Here is a 16,427-nt window from a genome sequence, read left to right as displayed (position 1 = left end):
AATTGACGTTTGGATGTTTACATATTAAACTATCTGCTATTAAGCTGCTAACCCACTAGCAAGTGAAGTCAGTAGCTGGAGGCCTTGCATGAACAATGCAGTCAACTCACTAAGAATTTTACCTGCAAATGAGCATTGATTTCTGCCTTTAGAAAGTGGTTTCCTATCTTTCTGAAAATAAGGTGGAGGTCTACCCCTACCCAGTGACCAGCATTTTTCCTCTGTATGGCCTATTTTGTGACAGGAATTACAAAACCTGCTATCTTTGCCACAGGGTTGTTTGCTGTGTTCTCCTGAAGTTTGAGGATTTTCATGACTCTCTAATGCTTCCTTTACACCATGCGTTCTGGTCCACGACTCTGCGCTATTACGGTGCTGCATCACCTTAAGAACTGAAATCGGCACACTTTTTTGAGCAGTGGCACATGCTTCCTCTGAACTAAAAGTTCTAGAATCATCACAGGAAGTCACCTCTTCCAAGAAGTGAACATGCTTTTTAGCCCCATCACTGTTGAGTGTTTTGGGAGACATGAACTCTTGTTTATTTAGCTTAGCCTTAAGATCTGCAATGGTGCCCTTGTGATTTTTACATTTTTCATTTAGAGCTAACTGTTCAGCTAGTAATTTATCTAGCTGTGATTGAAGATTCTGAATCATTGCCTCTGACTTTTGTATTTCTGCATTTTTAGAATGCAGTTCTTTACAATTAGCATCTATACTTGAAGATAGATGTTTCATCAAATCACGTAGCCGAGTACAGCTTATGAAGTTTTAAAGCCTCAATTGTTTCACCATGTTTTGATTTCTTTTGATGTTTACCAATTATGTCCCACCATTTGAACATTTCATCATTTGAACATCTAGTATCAATATATTCTTTCTTGAGTTTGCACAAGGTAGGCTCAAGTTTTTTGCTCCATAAAGCAAACAATGCATCACTTTCTTTAGAGATTTTCCCTTCCATCCCTGAGGAGATAATCTGAATGTTGTTGGATTGTACAGTAATGGGACTACTGAAGCTACTTTCAACCTTCTAATTACTATACCATGCAAAATGGAGAATGAAAACATACTTACCAAGTCCGCAATCAGAAGGCCAGCTTTAATCCATTCATAAGATCAACTATGAAAAAAAATCCTCATTCTGATGACCAACCAAAGTGAATCTCAGAAAACTCACTGCAAGGGATCCCGGGTTTCGGCACCATCTGTAAGGGTGGTTTCCCTACAGTGGTTCAGGCTGTAGGATTGCCGAAGGACTAAAGAAACGTTATCAGCACGATGGTATAAAACTGTACATTTCTAGTCTGTTACCACCCACTGCCACTTATACCAACGACGGAAATAAGCGCAGTTACGATAGCTAAATATGTGGGAGAGTGTTGCTATTAAGTGACTATATTGTATTGCAATAGGTAGCACTTCAAAGTTAATATTGAATCAAGATTAGTTAGCACATAATTAATAATTGAAATGGTTTAATAACAATATTTTGTTATGGTTACACTTGAATTGGTTACAAAATAGATGAAGGATAGTAAAACATATAGTTAAATGTACCTAACATGTATGTAAAATATTACCTGAGAGAGAAAGAGAGAGGGGAAGATGGAGAGAGGGAGGAAAAAAGAGGGAGAGAGAGCAGAGGGCAGAGCCTTGAGAAGAGAGCTCCAGCAAAGAAAAGCCAGCAGAGAGAAAGAGACAGAGCAACATTTACAGTCTTCTTTTATCCCTTCCTTGACCATGTGACTGAAACCAAAATGTGAGACATTCAAACTGACCAATCAGCAGACTACAGCTTCACCCACTGTGCAAAAGGTGTGACAATTAACAGACCCCCGATGTATAAACATGTTGGCCTACAGGCCTTGATCGATATCAGCAATTCTGTGCCTTCAGGAATGCCAAATGACCCTTTTGTTACTCAAGATAGTTTGGGACAGGAAAACAGAAGTCTTTGATAATTTTTGACCCTACAGTAAACAAACTCCATACTGTATTTTGATGGAGCTAAATTCTCATTTTCATTGATATATTTGACTGTTTTTGTTGTCAGACAACGGGATGAATATGAAATAGGGACTGAAAAGGGACCCATTAAGACTAACAGCTCTTTCTTCCAAGATGTTAATCTATACACAAAAATCCTGATTTATAATCGTGCCGTCTTCTGATAAAGTCAAATAGGCTACACATAAGATAAAGACAATAGCTGTGCTGTGATTTTGGCTATACTTGCATGTAAAATTAGAGAAGCAAACATATCTGTGTTTTAACTGAAAGCGCATCTCCTTTCACCTGCTCACTGAACAGAGCAGACCCAGAGAGAGAGAGGTGTGCGCGCGCGCTGGGAAAGAGAGACCTCGCGCTCGTGCGGCAGTCAGCTTCAGATGCATAATATTTTCATTTGCTACAAGCAGGATGCACAAGAAGCACGTTCAACTTGGACACGCAGACGGTTGTCGTGGTAATAAACACTGTAAACAGCAATCGTTCGTGTGTCCGGCTAAATGTGCATCTCGAATATGAAAAGCATTTTAGGGGGCCCTTTGCTTTTGGGGGCCCAAGGCAGTCACCTACTTTTGCCTAATGGGTAAGTCCGCCCCTGACGGTGATGTATACAATTTTCAACTATGGTTTTCGAAGGAATGTTTTATTTATTTATTTATATATATATATATATATATATATATATATATATTTATTTAATATATATATATATATATATATATATATATATATATTTATTTTATGCACAGATATTAAAAATGTTAAGTGCCCATTTTTATCCATAAGTCTTTTTTCATATAAATTTGGACACTGTAACCTCAAAGATGTACATGCATTTTCATTTGGATTGTGCAGATAATACAAGTAGTTTCATCGGGACATTGTACAGTTTTGTTTTTAAAAGAATGGTTTCAAAGTTTAAAAGAACACATTATGCTTGTGAACTCATAACACACTAAGTAATTACTATTAAATTTATACATTGTAGCTATTGTGTCCAATTCTCTGAAATGCTGCATTTCACCCATCCAAATGCACACACACGGCTGTGAGTATTGACCACACACACACACACACACACACACACACACACACACACACACACACACACACACACACACACACACACACACACACACACACACACACACACACACACACACTGTGAACTCACACCAGGAGCAGTGCCCTGTTGAAAAAAAAAATCAGCATATGCTGGTTAGGTATGTTTTCAAGCATGGCAGCTGATTTGAGCTGGTTTAAACTGAGGAATTGGGGGTTGGGTGCCTTGCTCAAGGTAACCAGCATTGTGGGTAATGAGAGTGGAAGAAGTGCTCCACACTTCAACTTACTTCAACAAAAGTACAAATGTAAATATAGAAACACTCATTCCAACAGAAATACAAATTTAAAGAATTAAAACATTCCAACAGAAGAACAAAACAAAGAATTGAAAAACTCAACAGAAGTATGTATTTAGTATGACACAATTTCATCTATGATATGCCTGCTTTTGTGTGTAAAAGTGTTTGTATCCAACTATGTGCTTAAGTGTGCGTGTTTGTATGTATGTATGTGTGGGTCAGAGCAGGTGTGTTTGTTCAAAGTCAGGTTTTACACACAAACCCTTCATCCTGAGAAATTACTTCTATTGCTATTTTTCCTCTCCATGCATTCTGCCTACAGTTTGGGACATGTTCCATAAAGATATTTTGAAAATTACCTACCGTAAATATATCAAAACTGAATTTTTTATTGGTAATATGCATTGCTAGGACTTTATTTGGACAACTTTAAAGGTGATTTTCTCAATATTTAGATTTTTTTGCACCCTTAGATTCAAGATGTATAAATGATTATGATGTAAAAACCTCAATAAAAAAATTACCCTCATGACTGGTTTTGTGGTCCAGGGTCACTTTGTTTGATGGTCATGTTCATCACATGCAAAATTGTGCAAGACAAGTTCGAAATGAGAAATGTTGTTTTCTTTTACAACACCCTACACCCGAACTGCGAGGAAGACACTTTACATTAAATACTTAATCAACCCTAGTCTAAAGGAAAAATAGATACCCTAAAAGGAGACGTATGTTGAGTATGCATTATGATTGGATGAGACAGAAACATCCTGGTTTGAGTGTGATATAAATACTGAGTCGAAGTGTTCCTCTTTGTCACACACTGTGCAGATGCTCTGTATGATTGTCTGACTTTCTTGCAAGAATAAACCCAGTTTTTTCTTATTCTACAATACTCTCTGAGTTATTGCTTCACAATAAGAGTTGGAGACATTTTTCCATAACAAGGGTGAGTAAATCTTCAGCAAAATTTCATTTTAGGTGAACTGTTGCATTAAACTTCTTCTTACTCTTAGCTAAATCATTATCATTAATTACTTTTACCATGTCTAATAATATCAGGTTTACCATTAGTGTAATAAATCATAAACTATCGGATACAAGCTTGTATCACTGCAGACTAGACTCTTTTGTTCTATAAATTGGTTAATAAACAATGTACTGATATTCTGAAGAGAGCGTCTCAGAGTGAAGTTCTCATGGCGTCTCTCCATACATTGCTGATTCTGTGCGTATGTGCCACAGCCCTGTGTTTGGTGAGTATAGAATTCAGTTTTGCAATTATGTGTTGATTAATATTGTGCTAAAGCAAAACTAACACAGCTATTGTTATATTAAAATACAACAACCTTGGTCAAGACTGAATGAGTTTTATGATAGTTTGTGGTTAGTTCACACAATATCAAAGCTTACACTGTAATAGTTTGTTGTTGTAAATGTGCACCTTTGACACTCATCTCTAAAATGTTTTCTTTAAAAGCCAACATCTTCACTCACAGGTGAGTCATAACAATCACATCATTTTAGTATAACAATCTATTCAATAATCACAACTTTATTTTATTTATATTTATATAATATGTTCTGATTTGACCTTTTTTGATAGGCAACACAGAGATTGATGTGGATAATGGAAAAGACCTGGATATATTTGAAATAAATGAAGGTTTGTGGAAACATTAATATCATGTTTTACATCTGTAACATAATTTCTATAACAGTTTTTGCATTAACTGCTGTCTCATTCAACAGCGGCAGGACTTGACCTGGTGGAAGGAGACATTCTGATAAAGGAGGTCAGTGTTTTCTTTGAGCAAATTCTCATGTCACTTTCCACAAAGTAGGGCCTGAATCTCCGGGCCTGAAAAATAATAAAATCATTTTTTAGGACATTCTTAACCTTCAGAAAATGTCAACATTAACCTCAGGAGGTCAAACTAATGTGTAAATACAGTAATATACACTAACCATCACAAACATCAAAACAATACATTTTTATTTAAATAAAATAAGTCCATGTTTGGTTAAATTTCACAGGGAGAAGACAGAAACACTATTCTTGGTGAAAAGTATCGTTGGCCAAGCACTGTGCCTTATGTCCTCGACAGCAGCCTTGGTCTGTGAATATATAATAATAACTGATTCAATTCTATTGAATTTATGCTTTGACCTGTATCTGATATTATAATTCTAACTTAATATTTGCTCAAAATTACTCACTCACTGCCTTCTTATTTTTATTTTTTTTATAGAAATCAATGCTAAAGGTGTTATACTGAAAGCATTTGAGCAATACAGACTCAAGACCTGTATTGACTTTAAACCCTGGAGTAGAGAGCCAAACTACATTTTCGTATTTAAAGGCAGAGGGTAAGAAAACTTCAAAACATTACACACATTTAAACTCATCTTCACACATTGCGCAATAATCTAAATTCTATTCACATTTATGTAAATATATGTCACTTTTTCCCCCAAACAATGACCTACCAAATCATTTTTTTTGATCTTACTTTTAAAGTCCCCATGAAAACCAAATTGAAATTTGCATTTAGACACACAATTTGAATTTAGAAGATATAATCATTCAAAACTTAAAGTCTCTAACTTCCGTCAATATGAATAAATGATTTTTCAGCTTCTTATCAAACCTTCTAGAATCGGAAGCCCCCCGCCCCCTAGACTACACTCTAAAAAACAACCTAACTTGATGGGTTATTTTCACCCAGCTAGGGGCTGTTTCATAAAAGACATCAGGGGTGTAAATTTTGTCTAATAGTTCGGGGGTGCGACAATAAACAAAATTTCTCAAGAGTGATTTTTAAAGGGGACAGCTAAAAATGTACTTGTAAGGATATGTATACACAGAGGAAAGCCTTACTTGCAGTAGGGAGACAGTGTCAAATAAGACAACGTCAAGCTGGTGTGTCCGTTGTATCAGTGTTGCCAAGTCTGCGGTTTTCCCGTGGAATTGGGCTACTTTGTCACTGTTGCCGTGGGTTGAAGTAACCCCAATAATGTGTACTTTAGCTCCCGGAATGCGATTTTTACCGGGGTCCCCCTCGAAACGTGGTCAGTTTGGGCTAGTTTTGGGTAGCAATTGGGAGGGCTTTGTTGTAAAAAACCTGGCAACCCTTTCCGTCAAGCAGGTAATGTTATTATTGCTAACATAGTGACTCATCGAAAAATAAATTGCATCATCTGTATATAAGAGAAAATAATCACTTCATCCGATGTTTAAGTGGATAAAATAGCCTTGATATCCTTGGAGTTCCACAACTATTGACTTTGTTCTCTCTCACCGGACTCATGTGTGTGTGTGTGTGTGTGTGTGTATGCAGGTGATGTAAAAGAGGAAAGCAGCCATTTGGAGTCGGACCAAAGCACTGTGAGGCAATGGAGGGGGAGACTCAAAATGTTTCTATACTTAAAACGCATTTTTTGCCCCGGTTGTGTTGTTTTAGTACTTACACAATTATTTAAAGTATAAAACATTATTATTTACAATACACAGACTGGTTTTTAATAATATTTTTAGGGGAGACAAGTGACAACCCTTCATGAATTCCCCTTTTACCACAACCTTCATGAATTCCCCTTTTATTTGGGGAATATTTAGCAGGTTCCATGGCCTAGAGCTGATTGATACCATTATATAACATTTAAATTATTTTTTTAAATCTTACTCCAAAACCAAAATGCTTTAAAATAAAATGGACTTTTTGATTTTATGATACTTAGATTTTTAGAAAAAAAAAAAAAATATATATATATATATATATATATATATATATATATATTGGATGCTCAACAGCATTAGATATATATATACATATAAAAAAAAGGAATCCACCATCTAATCTAACATTGTTATGTATTGATATTTTTTCTATTATTTTCATTTTTTTTGTATTCACCAACTCATTCTATATCTTTCCTGTTCTTGATTCTTGCGAAGATAATCATCATGTCCTTAACTCTTTTTTTGTTTTTGTTTTTTGCACTCATTCATCTCTTCCATGTTGAACTGAATCGCCTTTGTTAGGTTCACTTAAATCCACCAGCTTCTCATACACCCTCCTTTCCAGATTTAATATCGCCTCCAAAATGGTTTCATTAGCCATCTCCGCATTCTCTTTTATTTTGCTCTATGACTTTTGCTTCATCTTTCTTTTCAAAATTAGGCGAGGAATCTTTGCCTTTGGGGTCTAGTTTTAGTTTGGCAGGTTTAATCAGTTTTTGTGAAGACATCTTGATGTAAAACAGTAGGAATTACTCACTTCAAGCAAACTTTTCGGAACAACTGTCAGAAGCTTTGAAAAAAATGCAGCTGCTTAACCCACCATCTTCGCACGGCCTTGTTCACATAGTAGTTTCCGTATGGTGGATGGCATGTAGTGCACTATATAGGGTATAGGTAACAATTCAAACAGTGTACATATTATTCTATGAGTTGACGTAATTTTAGCTGAAACAGGAAGACATAGCGAGAAACCCTTCCTCCTTTTGAAATAGCTAGTAGCGTTTTGTTTATATCACAGCTTGGGTCAGAGCTGTTGAGCTCAGTAAAGACACATTTAACAGCTTATGACAGCCACAGTCTAACTCTAATAGAGTTCCCATTTAGTTTCAATTTGAAACGGTCACTAAAGCAAAGCAGTGACTATAATGATGCTGAGGATGTGTTTGAAAATTATGACACTTCAAGGCACTTCAGTGAATCTTTAATCACTTAAATTTATTCAATAATATTTCAGGCAAATAAGCATGTTAGACCTTTTCAGGCATTTGAAAACATTGGGACTTTTATTGCACTAGCTGTATCTAAGGGGTGTATATATTTGTAAAAAATTGAAATTCAGGGTGATGAAAATGTTTTTTTTATGTTCAATCAGATGTTACTCAAAGATGGGGAATCGACGGATGGGGAAACAAGAGTTGTCAATTGGTGCAGGCTGTGACATTTTAGGAAAAGTGGAGCATGAGTTTCTGCATGCGCTGGGTTTCTGGCACGAGCAATCCAGATCTGACAGAGACGACTACGTCACCATCATGTGGGACCGGATTAAAAAGGGTAACTATTGAATTCTTAAATATACGCATCAATTATAACATCATTCTGTCTTGCCAAACTCCTAAATACAAACTAATTTGTTCATTAACTGTTTTGCGGTTTGTTTTTCACTTAGGTAAAGAGAACAACTTTAATTCATATGATGAGACGGTGTCAAGCTCTCTCGGTGTGCCCTATGACTATGGTTCAGTCATGCACTACAGTAAGACATCATTCAGCATAGACCATGAACCAACCATCGTTACCAAAATTCCAGAATTCTTGGATGTGATTGGTCAACGCATGGAGTTTAGTGACAGTGACCTGCTCAAGCTGAACCGGCTATACAACTGTAGTAAGTTTATGATTAAGCATTCTCTGTGGAATAATCCTCCATTGTTTTTTATAAATATATTCACATTAGTTTGACTGATAAGATAAAGACTACTTTCTCAACTAATACTTTGCTTCTCATACTCATCTTGTCCTAAACATTTTTCATAATTCTTCCAGCTACAGCCTCAATATTTCTTGACTCTTGCCAGTTTGAGGAGCCAAATATCTGTGGTATGATCCAGGGTGATGGTGGAAATGCCAAATGGGCTCGTGTTAAAAGAGTAAAGGGCGGTCCACAGACGGACTACACCAACCTGGGCCAATGTAAAGGTATGAACACCCCTAACCACAAAAGCAGGATTCAACCCAACACAAGCCAACTGAGTTCTGCATTCATTTACAATGAAAATTGCCATTTTTGAGCCACAGGATCACTAGCAATAAAACTTAATGCAAGTGATTTAAGAGAATTTCACAATTATTTTGTCCATTTATGCACCATCATGCTCAGTAGCCCTGCCCATTGTGAAACCTCATTTGTCCAAACAACATATAAACACAACTATCTTTGGTTGTGATCAGAGGTGGAAAGAGTACAAAAATATTCTACTCAAGTAAAAGTACCATTACATTAATGACATTTTACTTAAGTACAAGTAAAAGTACCAGTCTAAAAATCTACTCAAGTAAAAGTAAAAAGTAGCTCATTTAAAATTTACTCAGAGTAAAAAATTACTTAGTTACATTTTAACAGTGGAAGGGAGGCAAAAATGGGACAGGCCAAGGGTGTCAAACTCAGTTCCTGGAGGGCCGTAGCCCTGCAGAGTTTAGTTCTAACCCTGTTCCAGCACACATATCATGTAGTTTTCAAATAAGCCTAAATAATTAGATAAGCTGGATCAGATGTGTTTAATTAGGGTTATATCTGAACTGTGCAGGACTGAGTTTGACACCCCTGGGATAGGCCTTTTAATCTCAAACTAGTTGTTTTTAATTAAAGGAATCCGTTATTTAGAATAATAAAACATTTGGGGCAAATCAGTATCAACAAACTCATCTTTTCAATGCAGAGGAAATGCAGAAGCTTCATTGGAAGTGGCATTTAGATGTATTTACACTGTTTAATGAGAAATTAATTACTGAAGAAAAAAAAAAAATCAAAAGATACTTTAAATGTGAAATTAAAATGGCCAGTAGGTGGCAGCAAGTCACTGTTAATAAGTGAGTCATTGTGATTGAACCGAATCATTTAAACGGTTGATTCATTCAGGAACGAAACACTGTCATGTTGCTCAGAGACGCAAAACTGCGTTTGGAATTATTTTTTGTTGTAAAAATAGAGCAAAAACAGGCAATATGGTGTATAAAACGCAAGCCTCTTAATTAACTTGTTTACAGACCTGTTCTAAAAAAAAAAAAAAAAAAAAAAAAAAAAAATATATATATATATATATATATATATATGCATATATATATATATATATGTATATGGGGGCTGTCAAATGATTAATCACGATTAATCACATGCAAAATAAAAGTTTTGGTTTACATAATATATGTGTGTATACTGTGTATATTTATTATGTATATATAAGTACACACACATGCATGTATATATTTAAGAAGAATATGTTATGTTTATATATTAAATATATTTTTATATAATATAAAATATAAGAATATAAATATATAAATGTATATACATGTAAATATTTTCTAAATATATAATTTATGTGTGTGTATTTATATATACATAATAAATATACCCTGTACACATACATATATTATGTAAACAAAACTTTTATCTTGGATGTGATTAATCGTGATTAATCATTTGACAGCCCTAATATATATATATATATATATATATATATATATATATATATATATATATATATATATATATATATATATATATATATATAATCATGAAAAACCGGCATTCTTTGTGTGATTTTGATTTATATGAAATGATATAAATATGTAAATCTTCTGCCCCATATCTTCCATTTTGTGATCATTCTAAATGTATTTTGCAAGACTGAATCACACAGTGAGAAAGAACGCACTCTAAATGCGCGCGCACATCATTAAAACAACAATTGATATTATCGCAAACGATATATATCGCACACTCCGCACCACTGTCTTTTTGGCTAATTTGTGCAAACCTCTTGCTAAAATGTCAAAGCTTCATTTTAACCACCAATGCAGCGATGCAATTATTTAGCGTACCTCTACATGCTTGCGAAGGGTTGATGTCTTGTCGAGATCTTATAAACTGCTAGTTTGGTCTCCATAGGCAAGCACAGCTTACACTGCATAATAGAGCTTACATATGGCTAGAGGTTCACTTCATTTCCTTCGAGTTCAACTTCAGAATATGACGGGGTTTCGTTTTCAGCGGTGTCTGCACCACTAACGCCTGTTTTGTCCGTCTGCATCTTTCTTGTGATTTTAGCGCCAGTTTGCTCTCCTGCCCATTATTTACTGACGTAGTTTCCAGCGAGGGATTTTTTTTTTTTACTCAGTAATTAATGTGTTTTAAAATGTAGCGAAGTACAATACTTCAAACAAAATATACTTAAGTAAAAGTACAATTACAGATTTTAAAAATTACTTTAAAAAGTAGAAGTACACAAAAAAGCTACTCAATTACAGTAACGCGAGTATTATGTAATTCGTTACTTTCCACCTCTGGTTGTGATGCATTAAAAATCCAGACTCTTGTCACTGTGAGGAAATTTGAACTTTTTTTCAAATGGCAACTATTATTTACACCAACTGTAAAAGATTTTTTAAAAAAAAACACACAAATTACACATTCCATGACTTAACAAGAGGAATCAAAATATATAGAGATAACTATAAAGAGAAATGTCAAACTTAGCTACAGTCACTCTCTCAGCAGATATATTAGGAACTCCTTTGGAAATCACAGAATTGACCATTATTTCTATTTGTTTGCCAAGGTAATTTAACAAAGTGTTTTAAACATACATTATTATATCATTATTTCAGGTCTTATCGCATACAGTAATACCTAGTTATGCCAAAGACTGTCTTAAATGGGAGGGTGTCACATGGAAAACTATTTGTTTAATTTTGTTTCATTTTTGTTACATAACCACTTTTTAAAAAGTTGAATAATTCATAGTCCATAATCCTACACTGATACCTCTTTTATGATGGTGGCACTTTGGTCTTCATGATAAACACATTTTACTAATACCATAGGGAAATATTCTTTGACCTTCTCTAGACATTTCTTGTCAAGGATTGCAATATGACATACAAAATGATTTTTAAACTCCATTATAAGGTAAGAAAGTGAGAAGGCTGGCTTAATGGTCTATTATCTAATAAAGGTTATACTTCCACAGGGGTTGGGTTCTTCATGCATTTCAGCACAGCCACAGGAACCCAGGGTGACAAGGCTTACCTGGAAAGTCGCCTCTTTCACCCCAAAAGACGCTCCCAGTGCCTGCAGTTCTATCACTACAACAGCGGGGCTGGACCAGCTAAACATCTGGGTGCGTGAATACACAGTTAAAAACCCCAAAGGAGCCCTGAGACTCATTCAGAAGATCAGAGGTAATAATTCTTTATGTTTAAAACACCAATAAATAAATCCTTTTAGCCTATGGGTAACTTATACTTGTACAGGTGGACGTCGAGGCTCCTGGGAACTATATCATGTAACGCTAGATGTCTCTGATAAATTCAGAGTAGTGTTTGAAGGGGTTAAAGGAAGAAAACCATCAAAGGGTGGTCTGTCTCTGGATGACTTGAACCTCTCAGAGACCAAGTGTCCCCAATACACTTGGCGCATTCGTGATTTTACCAGGCTTCTCGCTACAACCCCTGCCGGTTCCGAAACCTACAGCCCCCGCTTCCTATCCCCAGATGGTTATTCATTTCAGATTGGTTTGAACATTAATGGCTTGAAGGATAGTCCAAATAAAATAGCAGTCTACTTCCACTTGACCTCTGGACCCAAAGATGACAATCTTCAATGGCCATGTCCATGGCGTCAGGCATCAATGGAGCTGATGGACCAGAATCCAGACATTCAACATCGCATGAGCAACATTTTTATGATCACTACAGATCCAAACGAGACCTCAACTGACTGTAAGACACAAAGTTTTAGATATTAGTCATTTTTATGAGCCATTAATGCTGATGTGCTAAGTACAGATACTTGGTTACAGACAGATTATTTAGAGATAAAAGTAAATAAAATGCGACCTGTGCTAGCAAAATGAGTCAGAATGTGCACAGGCACAAAAATTTGGATTTTAATCAGATTTGGGGTTTTCACAAAAAATAGTTAATTAAGCCCTTATCTAGAGATCCCAATGCTCCAAAGAGTAATTTACTGTAGCATGTAAAATTATCTTTATTTTTTTCTGAGGGGACCTTTTCTCCACTTGCATCTCGCACTGACTGTCAACTGCAGCGCCCACATAAAAGGTGTTTCTGGCAGTGCGGGAGCCTGATAAATATACACAGAATTCCAGCAAAGATTTTCTGATTACAGTATTTACATGCCAACATAATCTGTTATGTTTTAAGTTCCTTAACATTTATGGAACTGCTTGGGAAAAACATTTGATAGGCGTCTTTCTTATAACTGTAAATCTATAAAAGAAAAGAGGGAATCACTCGATGCTCTTGATTGAACTGCTTTTGTAGTAAGGCGAGACACTGCAGGTGAATAGGGTAAAAAAATTAACTAGCTATCACCTTACTTACCAAGCTGATTGATTACATTGATAATTGCAAACATTTTTTATATTACAAGTTTTCTAAAATGTTCTATTTAAATATGCAAATGAGGCATTATTTAATGAAATATGCGCTAATTTGCATAAATTTCTAGTACAAAAATCTGAACACAGGATGAAGTCAGTTTCAAAATTCTTGTTTAATTTTTTTGACATATTAGAGTCAAATGTTTTTACAGAAGGAATTCTGGGTATCTCTTTTTGTCACTCTATAATTCAGAAAATACTTTGAACAGCTAGAAAACAATATATTTTCACCATTTTTTGGGAATAAATGTTGTATATAATCAAGAAAATTATATATGAACAAATACCTCTGTAAAAACCTTCAGAATATAGACAGGAATAAAAATGTAAAGTTTGGTGTGTGTAAGTGCCACTGAAGTGGAGATATATGGCTCAGAGTTGGGAGAAAAAACTCATTTTGAGGGAAAAACGGCCTTTTAAAAATATGTATTGTAATTGAAAGCTATTGACACAAATAGATAAAGTGCTATAAAAGAAACACTTAACAGTGTCTTCTGGATGTCTTCTCTCCATCAGTCTGAAAAAACTTTTTATGTATGTATTGTAATTGAAAGATATAAATACTGACAGTTGCGTGAAAAAAACTCTGTTTTTGCCTGCAGTGTCTCCTAGGCCTAATCAATTTATTTTTAATGAACACACTAAGGGGATTCTTACATTTTATTATGTTTTTCTTACGTGAATGCTTTTGTTCAGATGTAAAATACAAAAGGTAGCCTAATGCATTATTTGTTTCTTTCTTATATTTGTTCTGCTTTTTTATTTTATTTATTTATTTTTTGCATAGGCTATGTTCTTATTTATAATAACCAAGATAAAATAAAAATAGCTATATTCATATAGTAATTATTATTAAGAATAGAAGTGGAGGAAAAGATTCAATGTTGCTAGGTGATTTTGTCTTGGAACCTTTAGTAAACTTTGACTCGATTTGCTCATTGTGACTGATTTTACCAGCACAGTTCACAAGTGTTTTATAAATAGTATATCCTCTCTTTGTGCAGACATGGGTAAAGTTAAGTATTTATGGGACAACCCACGAAAAGTAGGCAGTCTAGTCACTGACGCAAATGGCAGTAAATACTACCGGGGGCCGAGTTCTGGTACCAGCAATTACATCACACATGATCGTCTGAAGAGTCGAAGCTTCATCAAAGGAGATGATGTCATCTTCCTCCTCTCCCTTGAAGGTGTGCAGTTCTTATTCAAACCAGTGAAATTCTTATGAAATATGACGAGTTTTAAATTTCAACTCCATCAATAGATGTGACTGGACTTTTGAAGACCAAGAGACCAAAAATTAGAGACCTGCGATTAGAGATTGATGACCGTGATGCAGAGAAGGAGCCAAAGAGACAGATGGTAGTATGTATCCAAATACCAGTTTTCTCCTCCCATACTTGATCATTGTAGGGCTACCATTATTCATTATTAAGTGTAAATGGATAACTCCCATTTAGTGCTGCGGAGTAACTAGTTACATGTAACGGAATTACGTAATTTAATTACAAAATAAAAGTAACTAATCAAAATGTGTAATTAAATAACAGTTACTTATGAAAATGTTAACAATAACAAAGGGGTTGTCTGAATATTTTCACACACATACATATGATTGACTTCTCTAAAATATGAGACAGCGGTGTTTCAGGAGTTTAGGACACAGAATAGGACAAATTATTTATTTTCTATTTAGGGTTATGTATGCGTTTTATTTTTTTAGATTTGTTAACTGTTTTTTCTTTTCCAATGAATCATTAGATATCAGTATTTCCTGCCACAGATATGTAAAGATTTGATTTCAAAAACAGTATCATAGCTTTTAAATGGTTTCTTATTATAATTTTAAATCAGTATTTAACCTCAGAATGATCTCAAAGTAAATCGAGGTGCTAAAGTCTGATTTTGTGGTGGCTGTGCTTTAAAATGAAATGATTATAATCCTAATTCAAGTGAAGAAGGATTTGAAAGTCTGACAATAATCAGTGTTGAGTACTACTGAAAGATTAACCCTACCTGCTTTAAGTGTTTGAAAATAATTAACCATTGAAAACATTACAAATTTTAAAAAAAGTAATCAAAAATAATCAGTAACATTACTTTAATAAAGCAACTGAAATAAATACACTATTTATTACATTTTAAATAGGGTAAATTGTAATCTGTAACCTATTACATTTACAAATTAACCTTCTCAACACTGCTCCCGGTAAACTGAATTTTCTCTTGCAGAACCCCAGAGTTCTGGGACCATGGACTTAAAGATCCCCATGAGATGCAGGATACATAAAGACGCCTCAATGGAGAGAGAGAGAGAGAGAGAGAGAGAGAGAGAGAGAGAGAGAGAAAATCTTTTCAGAATTGTCCAGATTGTGTCTTCATTACTGAGCTGGAGCTACTGAATCATAACTTGCATTAAACTATTCTCAAGAAACGTTATTACTAGATTACAAGCACTTCTCATGTTCATTGCCTCCTTAAGATGAATTTCTTCTTGTATTCCTCATTTGTAAGTTGCTTTGGATAAAGGTTGCTGCAAAATGAATAAATGTAAAAGCATCAAAAGAAGTGTTCAACCATTAATGCTCACAGAGTTTATTAGTGGTATGTTGTAGTTTGTAACAAAGTGTTATATTATAAATAATTGTGATGTTATTTACATTCCTGAATTTTCAAGAGATGCAGCTGTCCATTGGCACTGCTCTATATGAGAAACATCACAATCTCTGAGACCATGACCTGGTTGTCATGCTGCATGCGCTCCAGCAGAAGGTTAATCTTGTTCTGGTCAAACTCCTCGTCCTGGCCTTTGTTAATGTTAGTTAGAAGATCAGCACACCACGGACTGAG

General features: G+C 35.0%; 1 pseudogene; it reads left to right on the top strand.

Moving 5' to 3' along the window:
• Positions 1-16,142, top strand: part of LOC122134589 — a 40,834-nt pseudogene extending 24,692 nt beyond the window's left edge.
• Positions 16,143-16,427: the final 285 nt, after the last annotated feature.

This window comes from Cyprinus carpio, chromosome B20, assembly GCF_018340385.1.
Source record: "Cyprinus carpio isolate SPL01 chromosome B20, ASM1834038v1, whole genome shotgun sequence".
Classification (NCBI taxonomy): Eukaryota; Metazoa; Chordata; class Actinopteri; order Cypriniformes; family Cyprinidae; genus Cyprinus; species Cyprinus carpio.
Note: the sequence above shows the minus strand (reverse complement) of the source record. Positions and strands in the feature narration are given on the sequence as shown.